At 41.3% G+C, this 20,516-nt stretch overlaps 1 protein-coding gene and 1 long non-coding RNA gene across 2 annotated transcripts in view; one reads left to right on the forward strand and one right to left on the reverse strand.

Annotated features, from left to right (window-relative positions):
* PCDH9 (protocadherin 9) overlaps positions 1-20,516 on the forward strand; it is a 1,250,417-nt gene that overhangs the window by 1,161,936 nt on the left and 67,965 nt on the right. The window lies entirely within an intron of this gene.
* On the reverse strand, positions 41-17,610 carry LOC146350385 (uncharacterized). The gene is made up of 3 exons (XR_014788844.1): positions 17,432-17,610; positions 6,533-6,740; positions 41-2,839 (listed from the first exon to the last, which is right to left on the reverse strand). It is a non-coding gene; the product is annotated as an uncharacterized LOC146350385 (long non-coding RNA).

Raw genomic sequence — 20,516 nt, forward strand, 5'->3', positions numbered from 1 at the left:
AAACTAGGGGAACAAATTACTCTAAAGCAGCTAAAGTCTTGGAAAGATCTTATTTATGTTTTAAATAAACAGACCACATTTTGACACAAAGGGTCTTGAAGGTGGTGCACAACAGCAATATAATACATTGGGCAGTATCCAATGGGGTGCTACACCCTGGCCGATTCCGGTTGGCAGGCAGCACCCACTGCCTGCACAATGGGGATTTAGCACTTCCAGGAACCACCAAAAATCTCCAGCCGTGATCCAGAAATGAGGGTTTCCACTTTCCACTCATTTTGGGGCTTCCTCTAGGAAGCATTAAATCTCTGATGCACAAGGGGTGAGTCCTGCTTATGCAAAGGAATCGGCGGGAGGGGCTGCTTGCAGAACCAGATTGGTGAGGACATAGCACCCTGTTAGATACTGCCCATTAGTTTTTTTTAAAAAAATCATAGTTGATAATTTAAGCAGCTCAAAAGCCAGAAAAACACACAATCAGCATCAGAGAGCTGGATGGCAATCTGCAAACCAAGAACAAGTTAACTGATACCGAAGGCCACTGAAAGAAGATAGTTTTCACCAGCTTCCCAAAATGTTGATAGGGAAGAGGCTAGATGAGCCTCTGAGGCAGGGAATTGTAAAGTCTGGGTGCCACAACCAAGAAGGGCCTGTCCTATGTAACCACCAACCACACACCAGATGGTGATGGGATGCACAGCAGAGCCTTCCTTAAGGGTCTTTCAGTGAGTGAGCAATTTCAGTAGTCTCCAAGGCTGCTGTATTCTACAGAGAGTAATGCAGGGTCCAGAAGTGTATTTTGCTATCCAGTCTGATCCACTTACAGGGAGTCATGCTGTATAATAGAGTTGATGTCAGCTAGCAGTAAGAGCTTCACAGATCTGGAGTACATGCGATCAGGCCTAGGTGAGCTATTGCACTCAAAGCCCAAAGAATGACATACAATTATGGTGTAAAATAAATCTCCCTCTGTCCACTTTTGACCCCCACCCCAATATTAAGTGAAACTGAGGGAAACATTTCTACCACATCTGGATTCCCATTTGACAGGGCCACTAAGAGCCACTGAAAATTGCTCTGCTGACTGAATGTATCCTGTGAGGCACCATTGGTCATTCCTGTTGTAGCTATTTAAATGCATAATCCTAGACTGGAGGGTTTGCACACAAAGTGCCACTGAGAGCCATACCTTCATATATCTAAAATATGGGGCAGCAGAGACAGAATGGATCATGGGTGGGTCTTCCAGAGAAGATAATATTTCTTCCCTAGTGGCCTGCTGCTCTCTTAGGGAATGGGCTGCATCTGTCATTAAAATGTATTTTTAGTGATAGTGCTGATCCCCCCTTTGGGGAGAGTATGAAGGGATGTGACCTTTCTGGGGAAGTTACTTCTGCCCTGTCACCAGTTCAATCATGCAGTACATCCTCTCCACACTTGTCCTAGATGCTAGCTGGCAAGGGCTATTGGTTCCATCATGGCAGTGCCTGGCCAGCAGCAAGAGGGATATCATCCTGACATCAAGGGGTATCAGACAAATACAACCACTCTGCAGGGATTGCACACCCAGCACACACACCTACAGCTATGGTCTAGCTGATCTGTGCAAGTGTGCAGTGAACTACTTGCATAGATTCACAAGCAATGCTTTGCAGAGCTACTACTACTTGGTTTAAAAATGGCTAAAGGAAAGCTGATGTTTTTTATCTAAGCCCTTGGGTCATTTTCAAAGATATACAATTATAATCTCTGGATATCAAGAGCATGGAAAGAATCCTAAGAAGGGAGAATGTTCTAGAGTCATGCACCAGTCAGTCGTTACTCGTTAGAGGAAAATCCAATTCTCTTTTAAAATATTAATTACTAACTTCTATAAAGTAAACCATGGGATTATATTATCAGCCAGGACTGTATTTCTTTCTGCACGGGAACCACCAGTCATCTAGCAAACCTATCAAAAGTCAGTCATCAAGCTGGGTGATAAGAGCACTTCAGTTGAGATCTCTTCAAATGACAACAAGGTGATCTAGAAGTTGCAACTTACAGGACATGTTTAAATTAACAGCCTGTGTTGTTTTTTTTCATTTTTAAAGCTATGAAAAGGTGCAGCCCAATCCTATGCATCTTTTGCAGAAATAAGTCTTACTTTGTTCTATGGGACTTAATTTTGATCTCTCTGCACAGGTGAGCAGAGAGACAGCGTTTTTTTTATTTTATTTCTTTGCTGTGGTGCCTAACTTGTAGAACTTCCTCCCCAGAGAGGCCTGCCTGACAACTACTCTATTATCTTTTAGAATTGAGCAGGGAGAGGGTGTTTTTGGTGGTGGCACCGGACTTGTGGAACTCTCCCCTCAAGAAAGGCCTGCCTGGTGCCTACTCTGTCCTTTAGAGCAGAGTAGGGAGAAAGCATTTTGAGATATGGTGCCTGGCTTGTGAAACTCCCTCCTCAGAGCAAGAAAACTAGGGATGGGTGAGCATATTGTTTCAGTTTGATTTTATTAGTGCTGTGCCAAAACCCCACCTGCCTTTTCACAGCCTCTTTGTTTCCCTGAAAAAGAGACAGTCATTTTTCTGCCTCTTCCGTTGGGTCACTGAGAATTTGGGAGAAAATTGGGCTTCAGTGCTTCCCTCACTGTAAGGAGGTGGCTGAGGGGTGTGGATCTGTGCTCTTTCTTTTACCGTCCCCCCTCCTCCTTGCAACCTTTCTGGCAGCTTGCACGTGGTGGTTTAGTGGTTAAGACGCTGAACTGCATACCGGAATGTCGACAGGATAGCAGTTCCAGACCCGAGTGCCGCGTGACGGTGTGAGCTCCCGTCTTCAGTCCCAGCTCCTTCCAACCTAGCAGTTTGAAAGCAAGAAATTGCAAGTACATAAATAGGTACTTCAACAGGAAAGGTAACAGCGTTCCGTGCACCTCGGTGTTCAGTCATGCCGGCTACATGACCATGGAAGTGTCTTCGGAGAATGCTGGCTCTTAGGCTTAGAAATGGAGATGAGCACCACATCCTAGAGTTGGACACGACTGGTTGGGGACACCTTTACCTTTACCTCTTTAAAAGTCCCTTGAAGGCCTTTGGCAGGACTCCCACTCTTGGGGCTTTCCAGTGAGGCTGCCTGCTGAGCACCTGAAACCTGAGCAAGGAATTACTGTTATTTTACTTATTATTTATCTTCTTGTTGCTGTTAAAAGGACTTTTAATAACAGCAAAGCAAAACTGAAACTGCTGCCTGTCTCAGCTTTCAGGCCCTCTGCAGACAGCAGCACAGGGAAGCCCCAAGGGAGGAAGTCCTGATGAATTTGTCCAGGGGGCTTTCCAAGAGCTGAAGCAGCTAGAGAACCTGCAAGGGCAGAACAAGGGAAAATGGGTTTCTCCAATATCAGAGGCAGTATGCCTATGTACACCAATTGCTGGGAAACATGGGTGGGAGGGTGCTATTGCACTCATGTTTTGCTTGTGGGTTCCTGTGGGTAGCTTGTTGGCCACTGTGTGCACAGAACAGTGGACTAGATGGACCTTTGGTCTGATCCAGCATGGCTCTCCTTACATTCTTATGTTTTTATGTTGACATGTTCTTATGTTCACCATTTCAACCTGCTTGTTCACTTGCCTCTTGCCCTAGCCCAGTGGTGGTGAGAAGGAGGAGCAGTAGATGCCACCGCCTACTTGCTCACTGGCTCTCAGCCTGTCAAGCAAGCAAGCAGTAACAATAATGAGAAAGAGGATGAGGAGCAATAGCAGCTAGTGATGATGGCAGTATGAAAGTAGTTTCACTGAGGGAGGGGGCCCATTGTCTTGCCCAAATGCCCTCAGAACTCTAGAGCCAGCACTGCCCCTGATATTCATGGTGTGCCCACAGAACATATGAAAGAGACAGCAAATCCTACTATGAGTATTTTATCTGAGAGGGCCATCTTACTCTGTTCCTATAGTCTGTAGAGGAAACTCTGTATGGTGTGAGGAAGTTAGGAGCCAAGCTAAATCTTACTGGAGAAATCTCTTCCCTTAATTATTCTTGAAAAGTTACACTTCGAAAAGCCCTACCTACTTTTCCATCTTTGGGTAATGTTCATTTGCTGTTCATTGTAGATTTGTCTTTTAGTGGTTCTAACATTTGGAGATCAAATTCATTCACTGATGCAAGTTTAATAGGCAACCCCTGTAGAGCATTTGTAAGTTTTTTCAAGCGCTCAGTGAATATCTCCCCAGAACAGGTGCTGTGTATATGTCAGGAGTGGGTTTTTTTTTTTAATCTCTAAAGAAAATCACCAGTTCTTATTACCGAGAAGTCATTTTATTCAACCTTATCCACCTATTAAAAGCAAGTAATTACATCCCAATGCAGCATGTATCATTTTAATACAGAAGAGAAGGGTGTTTAGCATTGGGCATATTTTACTGCTAACAGGCAAAATTTGGAATGACTGGAGGAGTCTAGTGGTATAATTATGAGATTATTGCTCAAGCTTTTGTGCTGAAGGAGAAAGCCATTGTGGGCTTGTAGTAGGCTTTTTTCTGTCCCCCAGAATGCAATCTGGTACTGTTTTCCAACTGAAGCAGTACTCCACTGACTTAGCAGAAACACACAATAGGGGCTTGTTGTTATGTAGATGATCTTATCATACTGACATAGTTAAGATAGATGGAAAATGGAGTTGAAGCACCATTTGAAGGGACTGCTTTCCTGCTCTTGATCTTAAGAATGTTTTGCTGCCAACAACATTACACCACAATTTTAGCTTAGTCAGGGAGAATTTGTCTGACTCTGGAGATTTAAAGGCAGATGATTGGTGGGGGCTGGGTAATTGGTTGGGAATCTATCTTTAGCTGGCTGTGTGATATCAAAAGGCTGTATGGTATCTATTAGAGATTTATTTTATTTATTTTTTTACCAGGGCTCAATTAACAATAATCGGGCTAAGAATGAACTCCTACATTGCTTTACATTATTGATGCGATAACTGAAGGTTATCACTTCACATCTGTCATAGTCACCATGCATCACTGCCTGTGATTATGGCAGAAAATTATCCAACAGCAAGAGTCAAGGCTGGGAGGTCATTCGCCTCTTGTGTGTTGCCTATAGGGCCTTATTATTGCTGTGATCCTTTGTGCAAGGAAGAGCACAAAATGAGAGTTAATCAAATCCTAATTGATGGAGTCATGTTCTTGTTTTAAGGGATTTTTTTTATCATCCCAATTTAAACATATATGTCATCCCATTCTCATGGGGAGAGAAAAGAGATGAAGCAGGGAGCACCAATGAGAAAAATGGGAACGTCTGGTTATTTAGCCTTGCTGGTTAGTAGAAAATGGAGAGGTGACAGGTGGTTGGTTGTTAATCTTAAAGGGAAGGGTCCTGGTAGATTTCCAAGATTCCTATACAGATAAACAAATTGGAGAAGGAAGGGTTTAGTGCAGGGGCGATCCACTTGTAGTCCTCCAGATTTTTTGGCCTACTCTCATGATCCCTCACCATTTGCTGTGCTGGCTAGGACTGATGGGAATTGTAGGCCAAAACATCTGGGGGGCACATGTTTTCCACCTCTAGCTTAGTGTATCTGTCCCATGAAGGAGCAGGGGAAGGGGAATTACGTGGGTTCATTGTGGGAAGAGGAGTCATGTTTGAGATACATGAAGAGCGATGAAATTGGAAGAGGAGAGAGGAGGAGGTACAGTATGAGATTTAAAATCTGGTTTTGAGAGGGGCTAAGGTTAGCGGTGGATAAAATATGATTTAGAAAAAAATCTGCCCTTTTATAACTATAATCCATTTCTGGATATTCCCTCTTCGAAATATACAACTGTTTTGAATTTTTCTCATTTCTGACTGTTGTGTTCTTTGTTAGCCTTCTTTGCAGAGAGTTCCAGTTCAAATAAATTGGCATATCCAGTATGTGTGTGTGTGTGTGTGTATACATATATATATATATACACACACACACACACATACTGGATATGCCAATTTATTTGAACTGGAACTCTCTGCAAAGAAGGCTAAAGAACACAACAGTCAGAAATGAGAAAAATTCAAAACAGTTGTATATTTCGAAGAGGGAATATCCAGAAATGGATTATAGTTATAAAAGGGCAGATTTTTTTCTAAATCATATTTTATATGATTTACACACACACACACACACACACACACACAAATGTAGCTGAAATCTACCATACTTTTGTGCATTGAAATAAGTCTACCAAGTCTTCAAATAAATAATAATAGTAATATTAACAATAACATTCAGAGTAAAATGTATGTGTATGTGAAACTGAAATTCAAAGTGGAATGCAATATTAAGCAGATTAAGGACAGGTAGCATGAAAGCAAGGGACCCCTCTTGAGGAACTGAATTTTTGGCTTAATAAACGCTCTCCTGGATCCAACATCTGGAGAGAGAGATCCATTTTGCATATGACCTTGGTAGAAACAGAAGTGTAGTTTTGAATAAACAACTTGCCATTAAAACTACCTTTCTATAAAACACCTCCCTCCAGCTCCCCAGTTCTTTTGTTCCTGTATCAATATTACCTTGCAGTGTCTGCACCTGAAGCAAGGACATATGTAAAACAGCATGTTCTGATCTCACTTCTTCCTTGTATACTTGCATAAGGCAGATGATGGCACAGGAAGATTCTTCCAGATAAATCCCTCTTTTCTAGAAGCCAGAATTCTTCACACAGATGGAAAGCTGTTCTTTGATGGTGTTCACTAATAGTAGATTTGAGGAGCATCTTACCTACAAACATAAATAAAATTATACTCATTTGAGTCATCTGTCATTAACTGAAATTAGTGAGTTCTAAGGGAGCCAAAAATGCAGATTGGATTGGGATGATTCAGTGGCCGTGAAGCCAGAGTTTGCTTTTGTAAATCACGAAGAAAACTGTGGGCACAATCCTATGCAAGTTTAGACAGAAAAAAAGTCCTGCACCTGGGAGTTGCAGGACTTTTTCTGTCTAAACATGCATAGGATTGCACCTTTACTCAATGAATAATAACAATCTTCACCCCACAAGAAGGGCTCATTCTTCACTCCTGGCTGATGCCCTGAAATGGTTGCCTGAACTGTGTGAGAATTGGATTGTGGGTCAGATAACTGTAATCTACCGTAAACAGTGAAAGAGCAAAAGCCTCCACTCTGAGGCATTGCATGGGAATGATACGATAGGTTACATCTGTGACAAAAAAGCTCTGTGCTCAAAACATATACGACACTTGTTTCCTGGATAAGATGCCCTTTGTGGTACCTCTGAATTTTGTTCTTCAGTCAGTATTCCTTGTGGGCGGGTGGATGCTTCGCTCATACCAAACATCAGTAGGAAAAGTTAAACAGGACCCTGTTTGGCTACTTATTGTTGTCAGTGCTGTACAAACAAGGAGAAGACTTGTCCTACTGTTTTCTTGAACAGCTAATGCATGTGCGCGTGCCCACACACACACACACACACACACACTCAATATAGGATATAGGATAAGGGATATTTAGCCCCTTTAGAAGGCCATCCTGCCAGTTAGGGAGCCTTGGTTGCAAAGGTCTTAACAATCAGATGAACCTAAATGTCTCCAAGAAGCAGACATGGGCCAAGTTGAAACATTCAAATAAGCCCTATTCAGGTGTTATTAGAGTGTAAAAAGTAAACTAATGAGGAGAGGGAGCATTCTAGCCCTACTTCTCTCCTTTACTGTATCATCACCCTCATGTAGGGTGACTGACTGAAGAGAAGGCTCTGCATTTTAGCCAGAATGCTGATTTTCCAAAATTCTGACTCATGTGCAGAGCCTCCACAGATACAAGAGGCTCTCCTCTTCAGACTGCTCTCCTCCACGAGTAGAGAGTGACAACACTGTGAAGGAGGGGGCAGGGCTAGAGTGCTCCCTCTTCTCACACATTTACTTTTTGCACACACATAATGCCCGAATAAGGCTCTAGTTTGTCCACAAGGTAGGTGAGAATCCCCACCCCCCTGCAATCACACACATAAATGTAATATGTAACATGAAGGATTTTATAGTATAACCATAGACCCATTTTGCACAATTTATCCAGACCAGTGAAGGGAAAAAAATCTCAACAATTGACCCTGTGCATGAATGGTTATACACTACATGTTATGTAGGATGTGGAGTGGGGAATGCATTGCTGCCAATTCACGATGCAAAGTCTGGAACACTGTATGTACTAGCGCTGAAAGAAAGCTGCTTACTACTTTCTTTATGGTGTAGTCCTATGCATGTTTAGACAGGGTGGGCTGGGGCATGCTGGGAACGGTAGGACTTTTTTCTGTCTAAACATGCATAGGATTGTGCCCTTAATGTTTCACAGGTCGATTACTTATACTGCACAGCTATCAGGAAGTAATAGAAGTGAGAAGCCACAGCTAATTTTTCATATTTCAGTTCCTTTCTGAGCCAATATTGAGACTTCATAAGTTTAGTTGGTAGAAGAAAAATGTCTGCTTCTTAGGAGCTTCACCAGTGCACTACTACTATAGGTCTTCCGGATGTATCTCTCTGAATGCAATTCATCTTCATTCCTTCTGAGCTGACAGGATAGAACCTTCTTACAAATTTTACAGCAAGCAATATTTTTATTGTTGTTCAGGAAAGACACCTAAGGGGGTTTCTATTTTATTTTTAGGGACATTTCTGGATGTTTTCACTATTATGAATGATGACCTCTCTATCCCCGGAAAAAAAAGTGTAACTGTCATGTGTTTTTATGGATTGCTCAAATAGTTTGATTTATTACAGCACCATCCAACCATACAATGCTGAAACTGCTCCTCATAAAAAAATTAAATGTTGCCCCACTCCCTGTGTTCCTATGTGGAGTATATTTCATTCCATATTCATGGTACCACCAAAGGAGGTTTGTTAAGACATAACCAACCAGCTTAAGAAAAAGCAAGTTAAATATGGAATAGGTGATATTGGCCCCATAATATAAGGCCAATTCATTCTGACCATTTTTGAGCAGAATTTTGCCCAATGTGCACCTCCAAGAACCAGACAACGTACTGGAACGTAATCTGTATTCTTAAGTCCGTACGTTTCCAAGCTTGTGATACGATTTGCACAACAAAAAATGCATTTGAAAAATGCATACATTTGAAAAATGTGCTCATGTATGCTTTAGTCAATGGGAGAAAATGTGTACATTTGAAAAATGTGAAAAAATTGATGCGTATATTTGGAAAAGTGCACAAAAAATATTGACATCTGATACGACTCAAATGGTATGGACTCAGATTGGAATGAGCTTCGAGGTGGAATTTGGAGAATCTCAATGAGTTGGTGTTTTGCTGATTTGCATATACCTAGACATGGGTCCCTGCTACCACAATTATCCTAAATCTGGACTTCTGGGGTTGGATCCAATAGTGTCCTTTTGCGGGTGGCCCAGGGCAGGTGGCCCCTACCACTGGTGGCCGTGCTGTAGCACTTCCAGGGGCAAGCACTGAGGTGAGTGGAAATGCTCATTTCTGGAAAGGGCAGGTGAGGTCACATCCCTGCCAGAAACAAGCATTCCTGCTTGTCTTGGTGCTTGTCCCTGGAAGCACTACACCACAGCTGCCAGGGGTGGGGGCCATGCATGTGCCAGTGCCACTGGCAGGGCCAGCTGTGCACACACCACTGCCAGTGGGCCTGGGCTGTCTGTGGAAGGACACCATTGGATCCAACCCATGGAATCTAGATCTGTGGTGTTTACTTATGGATTTAAAAATTAATAGAATTTAGGCAAAGTAGTCAGCTGTGGGTGAGAAAATCTAAGTAAAAGCTCTTTGATCAACTTTGGACAAGGTGAAACTCAGAAGATTGCTGCTAGATGCTTCCTGCCACCATGATGTGTATCGGACTATTTCCCACATGTGATGTCTCTTCCCTCAGGTGGTGGACACAGGAGGCTGTTGGCAGATAAGGAATTCCTTAAAACAGCCTTCCCCTTCCAGTGCCCTCCAGATGCCTGGGGATAGTGGGAGTTTTAGTCAACACATCTGGAGGGCACTAAGTTGGGGAAGGCTACCTTAAAGGAACTGGGGAATGTAGGGGAGGATTTGGATCTTCAGTTATAATAGCTGAGATAAATTTCTGGTTTGGGGATTAGGCTTCAATGCCACATGTAGCTCATTGACCTCAGCATTACAAGCAAAACCAGAATGAATTATGCAAAACATTAACAATTGCAGAATAAGTTGTGTAACATATAGGAAGATTATGCAATTTCCCCAGTTTGCATAAGTTAAACAGGTTTTGAAGTATTCAGCATTTTCTGATGCAAAATTTCGATTGCTTGGGTACAGAATTTATATTCCTATAATAGTGCTGGATTATTAAATATGCAAGTGCATTTATCTATTGATTTGAAAACCTGTAACATGAATTGCCTAGCTGCAGTTTTGCAGTTTAAATGTTTTAGCCACACACCATTGCAGTTTTTTTTTGGCACTTCTGATCTGGTTTCCCATTTTAACTTCAATGCAAAGTATATAGGGAAATATCACAAAGAATCATGGCCAAAGCCAGCTTTCAATTTTTAGGAAAAGTTCAGATTGTTTGTCATTCTAGTCTCTCCCCCATTCTGGTTAAAACAAGCGAAATAGGTTACACTCTCAAACCCATTAAATTCTTTCTCCATTTAATGTTGTAAAAGGGTAGCTGATTATTACACCAAGCATATTTCTATGCTTGAATAAACATAAGAGTAGATGTATAGGTTATGATACTAGTCCCCTTTGCATCACTGAAGTAAGAAATAACTGTTGGATTCAATTAAATGAGAGCAGAATTTGACTGTGAGTTGACATTTACTTAAATAAATTAATTTACGTTTCTGGCTTCAGGTATTTGCAGGTTTTGTTTTAAAATATGCACAGCTGCAATTTGCACATAATCCAGCACACATTTAAACTTGTGAAAAACACCATCAAACCTTAATACTGTGCTAGATTGCAACGCTTCTAGAATTGAAGGCATTGCTTTCCTGCTTCATATTCTGAATTAAAATACAGGCAGCAATTATAACTTTTCCCATTAATTTAAACAGTAGTTTCCCTTTAATCAGCAGTTTGCCCACATGAATGTTCTTAATATGAATACTGTCATGCTGAAAATTAACATGCTCTACTATCACTCTTTAATGTTAAAATTAAACTTTTAATTTTTGTAAGCAATTTAATTATGTTGCCTATATTAGGTGGCATTTTAATTTTAATTAAAACTACAATTAATTATGTACCACTCTCACTACACTGCTGATTAAAATGGGGAGGCTGATACACACACACATATGTGTATATATATATATATATATATATACACACACAGTGCTTTTTTCTGGAGAAAAAAGCTAACAAAACTCTAGGATTACACTTCCTCAGGAGTAGACAGTGATTAAATTGTGATGAAGAGTATTAAAATAGTGGACAAACACTAGAGAGAGGGAGAGAAGAAAAGGTACCAGAACGCAGTTCCAGTGAGTTCCACCAGAAAAAAAGCACTGTGGCATAGGTTATATAACCAACAGGCTTTAGTCCATCCCCATAAGGCAATATAATTATAGACATCTTGAGCTTTCCAATTCAAGTATTCTAATAAAGAGCAAAAAGAGAAGGTTCATGTATTACAAATATGTGAAATTTATTTGTAATTTTCCTGAGTAGTGGCAAATTCTGAAGTAATGAGATTTTTATAGGGATGTACAAACCAGCAAAACTTGAACTTGTTGAAGTTCTCCAAATTCCACCATGAAGCTCATGCTGACTTGTGTTCATATCAGATTGTGATTTGCAAACTTTGTGGCTATCTTTTTGCAAGAAAATCCATGCATATTTTCATGTGCATTTTCTAAAATTGTTGTGAACCTCACCAGATGGGGCTATTGAGCAGTATAGAAATGTAATTAATTAATAGATAGATAGATAGATAGGACACATCAGTGTTGTGCAATTTTTGAAATGTATGCATTTTTCTCCCACTGATTAAAGCATGTTTGTGCACATTTTTCAGAACCAAGCATTTTTTTCATACTCGTTTTTCAAATGTATGTTTTTTTGGAATGAATATTTTGTTCTGTGAGGTGCATTGCAAGCTCAGAAATGTATGAACTGTGACCTCAGATTGCAGGAGGTGCAAAGTGGGTAAAAAAGGAAGTGAATGAATTTCTCATACATCCCTAGTTTTTTTTTATGTTGGTCAAGTACATGGTTCGAAGCCTATAAGCATTAAGAAAGGAACTTCACATCAGACACATGTATAAAAATAGGCGAAGACAAAGAACATTGAGGGGAAGACTGTTACACCCGATTCCTCTGTCATTTGTAGATGAGTGGTCTGTGATCTTTTCACCAGCAAACTCTGCTACCCTGAGATGCTGGCTTTCACTGCAAATAGGTTACAGTCTAGTGACTATTCTGGGCCTACAGCACTTGTGTGTGACCCATCAAGCCAAACATAGCCCACTATTTATGGCAACCCACCCAGGGTTGATAAAAGGTAAAAGTGTCCCCAACCAGTCATGTCCGACTCTAGGGTGCAGTGCTCATCCCTGTTTCTAAGCCGAAGAGCCAGCACTGTCCGAAGATGCTTCCGTGGTCATGTGGCCGGCATGACTGAACACCGAGGTGCATGGAACGCTGTTACCTTTCCCGCTGAGGTGGTACCTATTTATCTACTTGCAATTTCTTGCTTTTGAACTGCTAGGTTGGCAGAAGCTGGGACTGAAGACGGGAGCTCACTCCATCACGCAGCACTCGGGTCTCGAACTGCTGACCTGCCGACCTTCCAATCTGCAGTTCAGCGTCTTAACCACTAAGCCACCGCAGCCCTCTAGGGTTGATAAGCCTCCTGCTTTTGCTACCTGGCTCAGATTGAAAACGGCAACCACAACACAGTTTTATGGCTGCTGTCAGCTCTATAGGTTTAGACCCATGCAGGCCTGGGTAATGTGAACAATGTGAAGCTTACCTTTTCAATGTATATGGGACACTACTGCTGGCCATGAGGGAAACATTATAATTTTGCTCTTTCTTTCTTTCTTTCTTTCTTCCTTCCTTCCTTCCTTCCTTCCTCTCTCTCTCTCTCTCTCTCTCTTTCTTTCTTTCTTTCTTGCATTTGTACTTGAAGTATGTTTGTGCTGCTGACTGTTTTATTAGAGGAACTAACTCGCATGTTCAACACCCCCTCATGATCCAGAATATCATCTGCAGCCAATTATCATGGGTAGAGCTGACTTGGATGATATGGCCTCCATGAAATCCGCATTTATACAGAAGACTCAAAGAAAATATGTGTGTAAGCACTGTATCTGTAATTTCTGTGTTGTCAATGTGAAAGGGTCCCTATTCTGCCTGATGTGCAAAGTAGTGCAACATGGGAGATATATTATTAGTCCAAGCAGGATTCAGGTGAATTAAGGAGGCCTTTCTCATCAATTGCTAAATGGTAGTTCTGCAATGTATCAGCATTGAGACTATTGGAATTAAACCATTTTGCACAGCAGTACATGGGGACGTCATTATACTCATTTATAAACATTGGGGATGACAACTGGTTAAATAATGTGAATTGATTACATTTTTATTGGTCAAAAGGCAGGTGGTGGATCAATTACAATTAAATAAGCACAGCAGGTGTGTCTAGTTGTTGTTTTTTGCCAAACTTCAATCTGAGATATTTTGAGAATTTGCTGAAGTTATGCTGGGAATTCTCGCTGCTGCTGTGGATGTGTTGGTTAAGTGTTTTAAATGTGTGGTGTTTTGTCAATGCAATATTTTATTTTATATTCTGACAGCTGCCTTGAAGGCTTTCGTTAGCCATGCTGGGAAGGACATTAACTCCCCCCCCCAAATAATAATAAATTCATGCCGCCTTGAGCACTTCAGGAAATGTAAAGGTGAGGTATTGAGTAATTAACTAAACAAAAAGCTATCATTCCTTGTTAGAAGGAAAGACCAACTTTAATGTCTTCTATCTTTATTCCCTAACTCAATAATACACCAGAACCCAAATAGCCTTTTTAAAGATCATAGAATCATAGAGTTTGAAGATACTTCGGAGACCATCTAGTCTAACTCCCTACAGAATGTAGTGTGTGCTTGAGTGTGCACTCACAGTACAGCTTTATACATGACTACTCAAAAGCAAGTCCCACTAAATTCAATAGAGCTTAATCCCAGAAAACTGGGTATAGGTATACAGTCTTATAGCACAATCCTATGCATAGCTACTCAGAAATAAGGGCCAAAACAGACAATAGTTTACATCCATATCTATTAGGTACATCTCTCCCCCCCACCATTTTTACTCTAGAATAGGTGCAGGGGTGCTTTTTCAATCTGGATTAGATCTACTGTAGAGTAAATAAAAAATAAATATTTGCTAGATACCCATGTAAAGCAATGTCTGTTTTGGCCCTCAGTGCCACTAAATTTAATGGGACTTGCACCGAATGTGCATTGGATTATAGCCTTAGCCTTGCTAATTATAATTGTGCCCCACTGATCAATCAACTAAATCAATCAATCAACTAATTGCTGCTCCATCTGTTGATTAAAACTTGCTGCCTAATAGCCATACATTCATACTCACATATCTATATAGGGATGGACGTATCAGTCTCATCCTGAAATCAGTTACAGGTTTGTTCTGTGTCAGTTTCACATGTATTTATTTGTGACTGCTTTAAACAAAAAACAAAAAACAAACAAACCGCATTTGGATATATTCTTTGAGCCAGTTAATGCATTGCAAAATCCAAAGAATAACTGCATTCTGCATATTTGTCTGGGAGGTGGACATCAAGTCAGTTCGCTTCAAAATGTGAACTGAACAAAATCTTCAAGCTTCCCTAGGGCTGTGCATATAAGCAAAACCTGAGCTCAGTGACGTTCTCCAAATGCCACCTTGAAGCTCACTGTCTGTATCAGATTGTGATCTTCATTTTTTCTTTTCACATGACAATTTGCAGATATTTTCATGCATTTTTCCCCCCAAAGGCATGCATCAGTTGTGCGCATCTTTGAAACGTATGCATTCTTCTCCCATTGATTAAAGCATGTTTGTGTGCATTTTTTTTTTTCAAAAGCACAAAATTTTTCATGGACCTTTTTCTCATGTACGTATGGCATTCAACACCATTTACAGACTTCAACTACAGATTGCATTCGAGTCTGTGTTCGGTTCAAGAGATGCAAACTGGGTAAATCCTGATAAAAGAAGAACTGGAATGAATTTCTCATACATTCCTAAGCGCCCCCCCCCCCGTGTGTGTGTGTGTGTGTGTGTGAGAGAGAGAGAGAGAGAGAGAGAGAGAGAGAGAGAGAGAGAGATTTATGGGGTTAGAAGTGCTCACGGATAGCCCACTCCTGCTAATATCATATCCATTCCCCATATATTTTTGATAGGTTACTGGCCTGAGATAGCAAAAAAAAAAAAAGCACAGATGCAACTTTGCAGAAGAACAGAGAGAAAATGCAAGCCATGATTATTGGGACTGTATGATTTATAAATGTTTTGGGATAGGTTGAAATGAACTGATTGCCTCGCTGGGAGGTTGGCATTGGCACATGGACACAAGCAGCCTTGGTTAAGAAAGTACTGCTATTTAAGAGTGTTCTCAACAGCTATAATTGCACATCATGAAATATGTTCTTGCTGAATACCCATTGAAAAAATAAAGCATCACAGTGGGGGCTGCAATGATGATACTAATGATAGTATCAAAATAGGAGGAACGGCATTTGCAACTACAGAATGTGGTGTCGTAATATACACATGGTTATAGTGATAGCTTATAGTGAATAACTGAATGAAACAGAATTCCTTTCATTACGTGACCTTTTCTCCAGTTACTACAGTTCCTCGCCCTGCTAGCTGTTCCTGCCATACCACTTCTCTTTTTTGACATCTCTCATCACACTGCAAGGCCCTTACTGATCTATCCTATTGTGCTGGATGTTACAGTACATTGAGTGAGTCCAGAAAAGAGATACATTACTAAGGGTGCATTCAGACAAGCAAGCAGGCTGGTAACTGGAATGGTGAATTATGGATGTACAAACCCTGTCCCTAAACTTCCAATTATTCTTCCACCTCCCCATATGCTGGTCTTGGCCATGTCTGCAATGGTCTTATTCTTTATGGAGAAATAAAATATCTTAGGGCATGCATCTTTTGAGAGGTTTTTCTTTGTTTTGTTTTGTTTTAAGTAGCAGCAAATGAATGTGCTAACATATGTACCTCATGCATAGATTTGCTAAAATCCACATTGTGATCCCAACTGGGAGATACGTCTCTAAGGAGAAAAACAAAAACCATTTTGGTTTGTTTTCTGACAGGAGAGAAGGGCTCACGAACATCCTTGAAATTTCGAATAGGGAGTACTTGTTCTATACAATTTCTCACTCCTGTGTGTGAGCTTCTGCATCAAGTCCCTCACTTTCATCCACATAAATGAATGAGTTGGAGACAGGTTTAATCATGTTTATTGAAGACCCATTGAAATCAACGGACTAAGAGCAAAATCCTATGGGGATAGGCGGCCGCCTCCGAACTTGGAGGTGACCGCCTATCCAGTGCAGGGCAGGAGAAGCACAGAGGGGATCGTCCCCTCCACGCTTCAGCTGCCATGCATTTCATTTGTGGCTAGTGATTTAGCTCTGGGAAGGCAAACCAGGGGAAGCAGCTGCCGGATGACACATAGGATGTGTTGTGCTGGCATTTCCGTCTGCCCTGCCCCAGAATGCTCCCCCCCCCCGGAAAGCCCCATTTTTGCCACTCCGCACTCCTTTTCTGAGTGTGGGCCTATTCTGAGCTGCCTGTGAGGCAGTACAGGGGGGGGAACGGTCAGTTCTCAGGGAACTGACCTATCCTATGGCCATCTAGCCACTGACTAGCAGCGATAGGATTACTCCCCAAGTTAGTCATTACTACTTTCAAGCCCATTGGCTTCAGTAGGTCTATTCTAAGTAGGCCTAAATCTGATCCAACCCAATATGTGATATTTCCATGGCAGTCTGCAAACTGTGGATCTGGACCATCCCTATGGTGAAAATGGGGGGATTTTTAAAAAAAATTATTTTGTTTCATGCCTATTCATTTGAATTTCAGTTTCAAAATTGGTTTTTAGTTTGGATGTTATTAGTTTCTTTGTAATGTAAATCAGTCCATGAAGATGTCACAAGCACAAAGTAAGAACAAATTGTATATGCCTAACAGATAACCCTTAAGCAGATAAGCCCAAGTAGATGAGACCATACAAGTTACATGCATAACACAGATATGTAGAATATTATTAGGGAATTTACAAGTCATTCCAGAAAATGTTTACCCATTTTACAAATGGGCTACACTAAGACTACTCCCAAGGCTCAAATAAGTGAGCCAAGCCCGAGAGTACAGGCCATGCAAGCATGTGGGAAACACACATACCTTCTATCACTCTAGGTTCTGATCAAGCTCACAGGCCAAATCCTGTTCCAGACTGAGATCCAGACCCATACTTTTCTTTCAAACTATGAGAAATTAACCTGGCCACTGCTTGGATTTGCTTTGCTGTGCTGAACAGGGCTACTTACTGCTTATGCTCCTAACTTCAAGCGACATGCACTGGGCAAACAAGGCTGGCTGCTAGTGATGGGCTTACTTCAGGCAGATTTCGGCTGCTGGTGATGGTAGTAAATTCATGTAATTCTGAATATTGTAACTCCAGAGAGGAAAATTTGTATAGCATGCCTTATGATCATACTGGTGGCAAGTATATAAATATACACATAGAAATGTTTAGCAATACGGATATTTTACTTACCAATATATTTTAAATTTGGAAATGGGATTGGAGTAGTTGGAGGCTACTTTGAATTTTCTTTGAAGGTTATACGCATGGTGCTTGAGATAAAATCTGTTCAATTAATTGCTTTAAAAGATATCAAGTATTCTGTCTCTGAAAGCAGCTGTAGGTGGGCAGGAAGAACTCAGACACTCATTTCAGACATTCATGCCAATCTGTGAGTTAGAATAAGGGAGAAAATGGCAAGCAAACTTGGAGCTATTAACCAAGATAAATATTTTGTTTCAGCCTTCAACGTGACAGTCAGATGTGCCACTGGATTTGAATAAGCAGATTTTCTCTTTTGCCAGATTTTCTCCCTCCTATTCACAACATTGAGCCACATAGTTTATTAAATTTGTGCCAGATGGCATTTTTCCAAAAGCCTGGTATTTCCATTTGTATGCTTACTTACTTTCTGGAGACAGATAGATAAAAAAATGACAGCAAATCATCTACCTGCAGGTAGAGAGGAGCGGGGATATGAGTCTGAAACGAATTCTGTTAGCACTCAGAAATGTGATGGAAAGTAATGGTTTACTAGTGATCTTAAGGGAAACCAAAGGAGCCAGTGTAATGAATACTGTGAAGCTAGAGAAAGGGAAGCTGGCAAGAAAGTATTTAGCAAAGGCTAAAAATTCATTTGAGCAGGGTAAAAACAAAAACAAGAACAAGATGCATAACCAGACCAGGAGGAATGTGTGTACATTCTGAGAAGCAGAAGTCCAGTGACAGTTGGTCACAGCTAGGCTGAGAAGCAGAAGGCATCACTGTCTCTCCCTTTTCTTCTGACAGCTGCCAGGTGGCAATGGCTGTTGGTGAAGTCAGTTCTGAAACACCCACATAATCTGGCTCACCCTCCCACCAATTGTGTGTCACAGCAATAAGCCACAATAGTTCAGTTCTCTGGTATAAACTGCAGTGGAACAAGCAGAACACACGCACCGGTGCATATACCTCACGTGAATCATTTACCTATTTAACAACACATACAAGTTGCCTGAGGCAGTGTACAACATATGAAAAGTAGTCAGCTGAACTATGAACTCAAGCACAACAGCTTGAGAACCATAAACACTCGTGAACCAGATTACAATAACAGGATCAGGTCAAAAGCAAACCCCGAGTCAACAACTTCTAAAGCAAAGATTAGAACACTTTAATACATAATAATAACAAAATGATCTTAACCAAAGGACAGCAGGTGAGAGTTCGGTGGGCTTCCATGATATACATGGATGCCACCATTGAAAAGGCCCCATCCTATGACTATGTTGTTGTTGTTCAGTCATTAAGTCATGCCCGACTCTTCGTGACCCCATGGACCAAAGCACACCAGGCCTTCCTGTCCTCCGCTCTCTCCCAGAGTGTGCTCAAGTTTATATTCATTGCATTGGTGATGCTACCTAGCCATCTCATCCTCTGCCATCCCCTTCTCCTTTTGCCTTCAATCCTTCAGGGTCTTTTCCAGTGACTTCTTGCATTTGGTGGCCAAAATATTTGAGCTTCAGCTTCAGTGTCTGTCCTTCCAATGAGCAGTCAGGGTTGATTTCCTTTAGGATTGACTGATTTGACCTCCTTGCAGTCCAGGGGACTTGTAAGAGTCTTCTCCAGCACCACAGTTCGAAAGCATCGATTCTTCGGCGCTCAGTCTTCCTTATAGTCCAGCTCTCACAGCCACACGTTACTACTGGGAAAACCATAGCTTTGATTATGTGGACCTTTGTCGGCAAGGTGCTGTCTCTGCTTCTTACTATGCTGTCTAGGTTTGCCATAGCTTTCCTCCCAAGGAGCAAGCGTCTTTTAATTTCATGGCAACAGTCACCATCTGCAGTGATCTTGGAGCCCAAGAAAATAAAATCTATCACTGCTTCCATTTCTTCCCCTTCTATATGCCAGGAAGTGATGGGGCCAGATGCCATGATCTTAGTTTTTTTCATGTTGAGTTTCAAACCAGGTTTTGCACTCTCCACTTTCAACTCAACAAGAGGCTCTTTAGATCCTCTTTGCTTTCTGCCATTAGGGTGGTATCGTCTGCGTATGTGAGGTTGTTGATCATTCTCCCAGCAATATTAATTCCGTCCTGTGACTCATCCAACCTGGCGTTTCTCATGATGTACTCTGCATATAAGTTAAATAAGCAGGTCAACAATATGCAGCCTTGTCGTACTCCTTTCCCAATTTTGAACCAATAGGTTATTCCATGTCCGGTTCTTACTGTTGCTTCTTGACCCTCGTACAGGTTTCTCAGGAGACAGGTAAGGTGGTCTGGTACTCCCATCTCTTTAAGAATTTGCCAGAGTTTGTTGTGATCCACACAATCAAAGGCTTCAGCGTAGTCAATGAAGCAGAAATAGACTTTTTCTGGAATTCTCTTGCTTTCTCCATGATCCAGCAAATGTTGGTGATTTGATCTCTAGTTCCTCTGCCTCTTTGGAACCCAGCTTGTACTTCTGGTAGTTCTCGGTTCACATACTGCTGAAGCTTAGCTGGTAGGATTTTGAGCATAACCTTGCTGGCATGTGAAATGAGTGCAATTGTACGGTAGTTTGAACACTCTTTGGCATTGCCCTTCTTTGGAGTTGGAATGTAAACTGACTTTTTCCAGTCTTGTGGCCACTGTTGAGTGTTCAAATTTGTTGGCATATTGAGTGCAGCACTTTAACACCATCGTCTAGGATCTTAAAT

Source organism: Heloderma suspectum, chromosome 3 (assembly GCF_057233095.1).
Source record: "Heloderma suspectum isolate Gila_16-S chromosome 3, 16-S_ref, whole genome shotgun sequence".
In the NCBI taxonomy this organism is placed as follows: Eukaryota; Metazoa; Chordata; class Lepidosauria; order Squamata; family Helodermatidae; genus Heloderma; species Heloderma suspectum.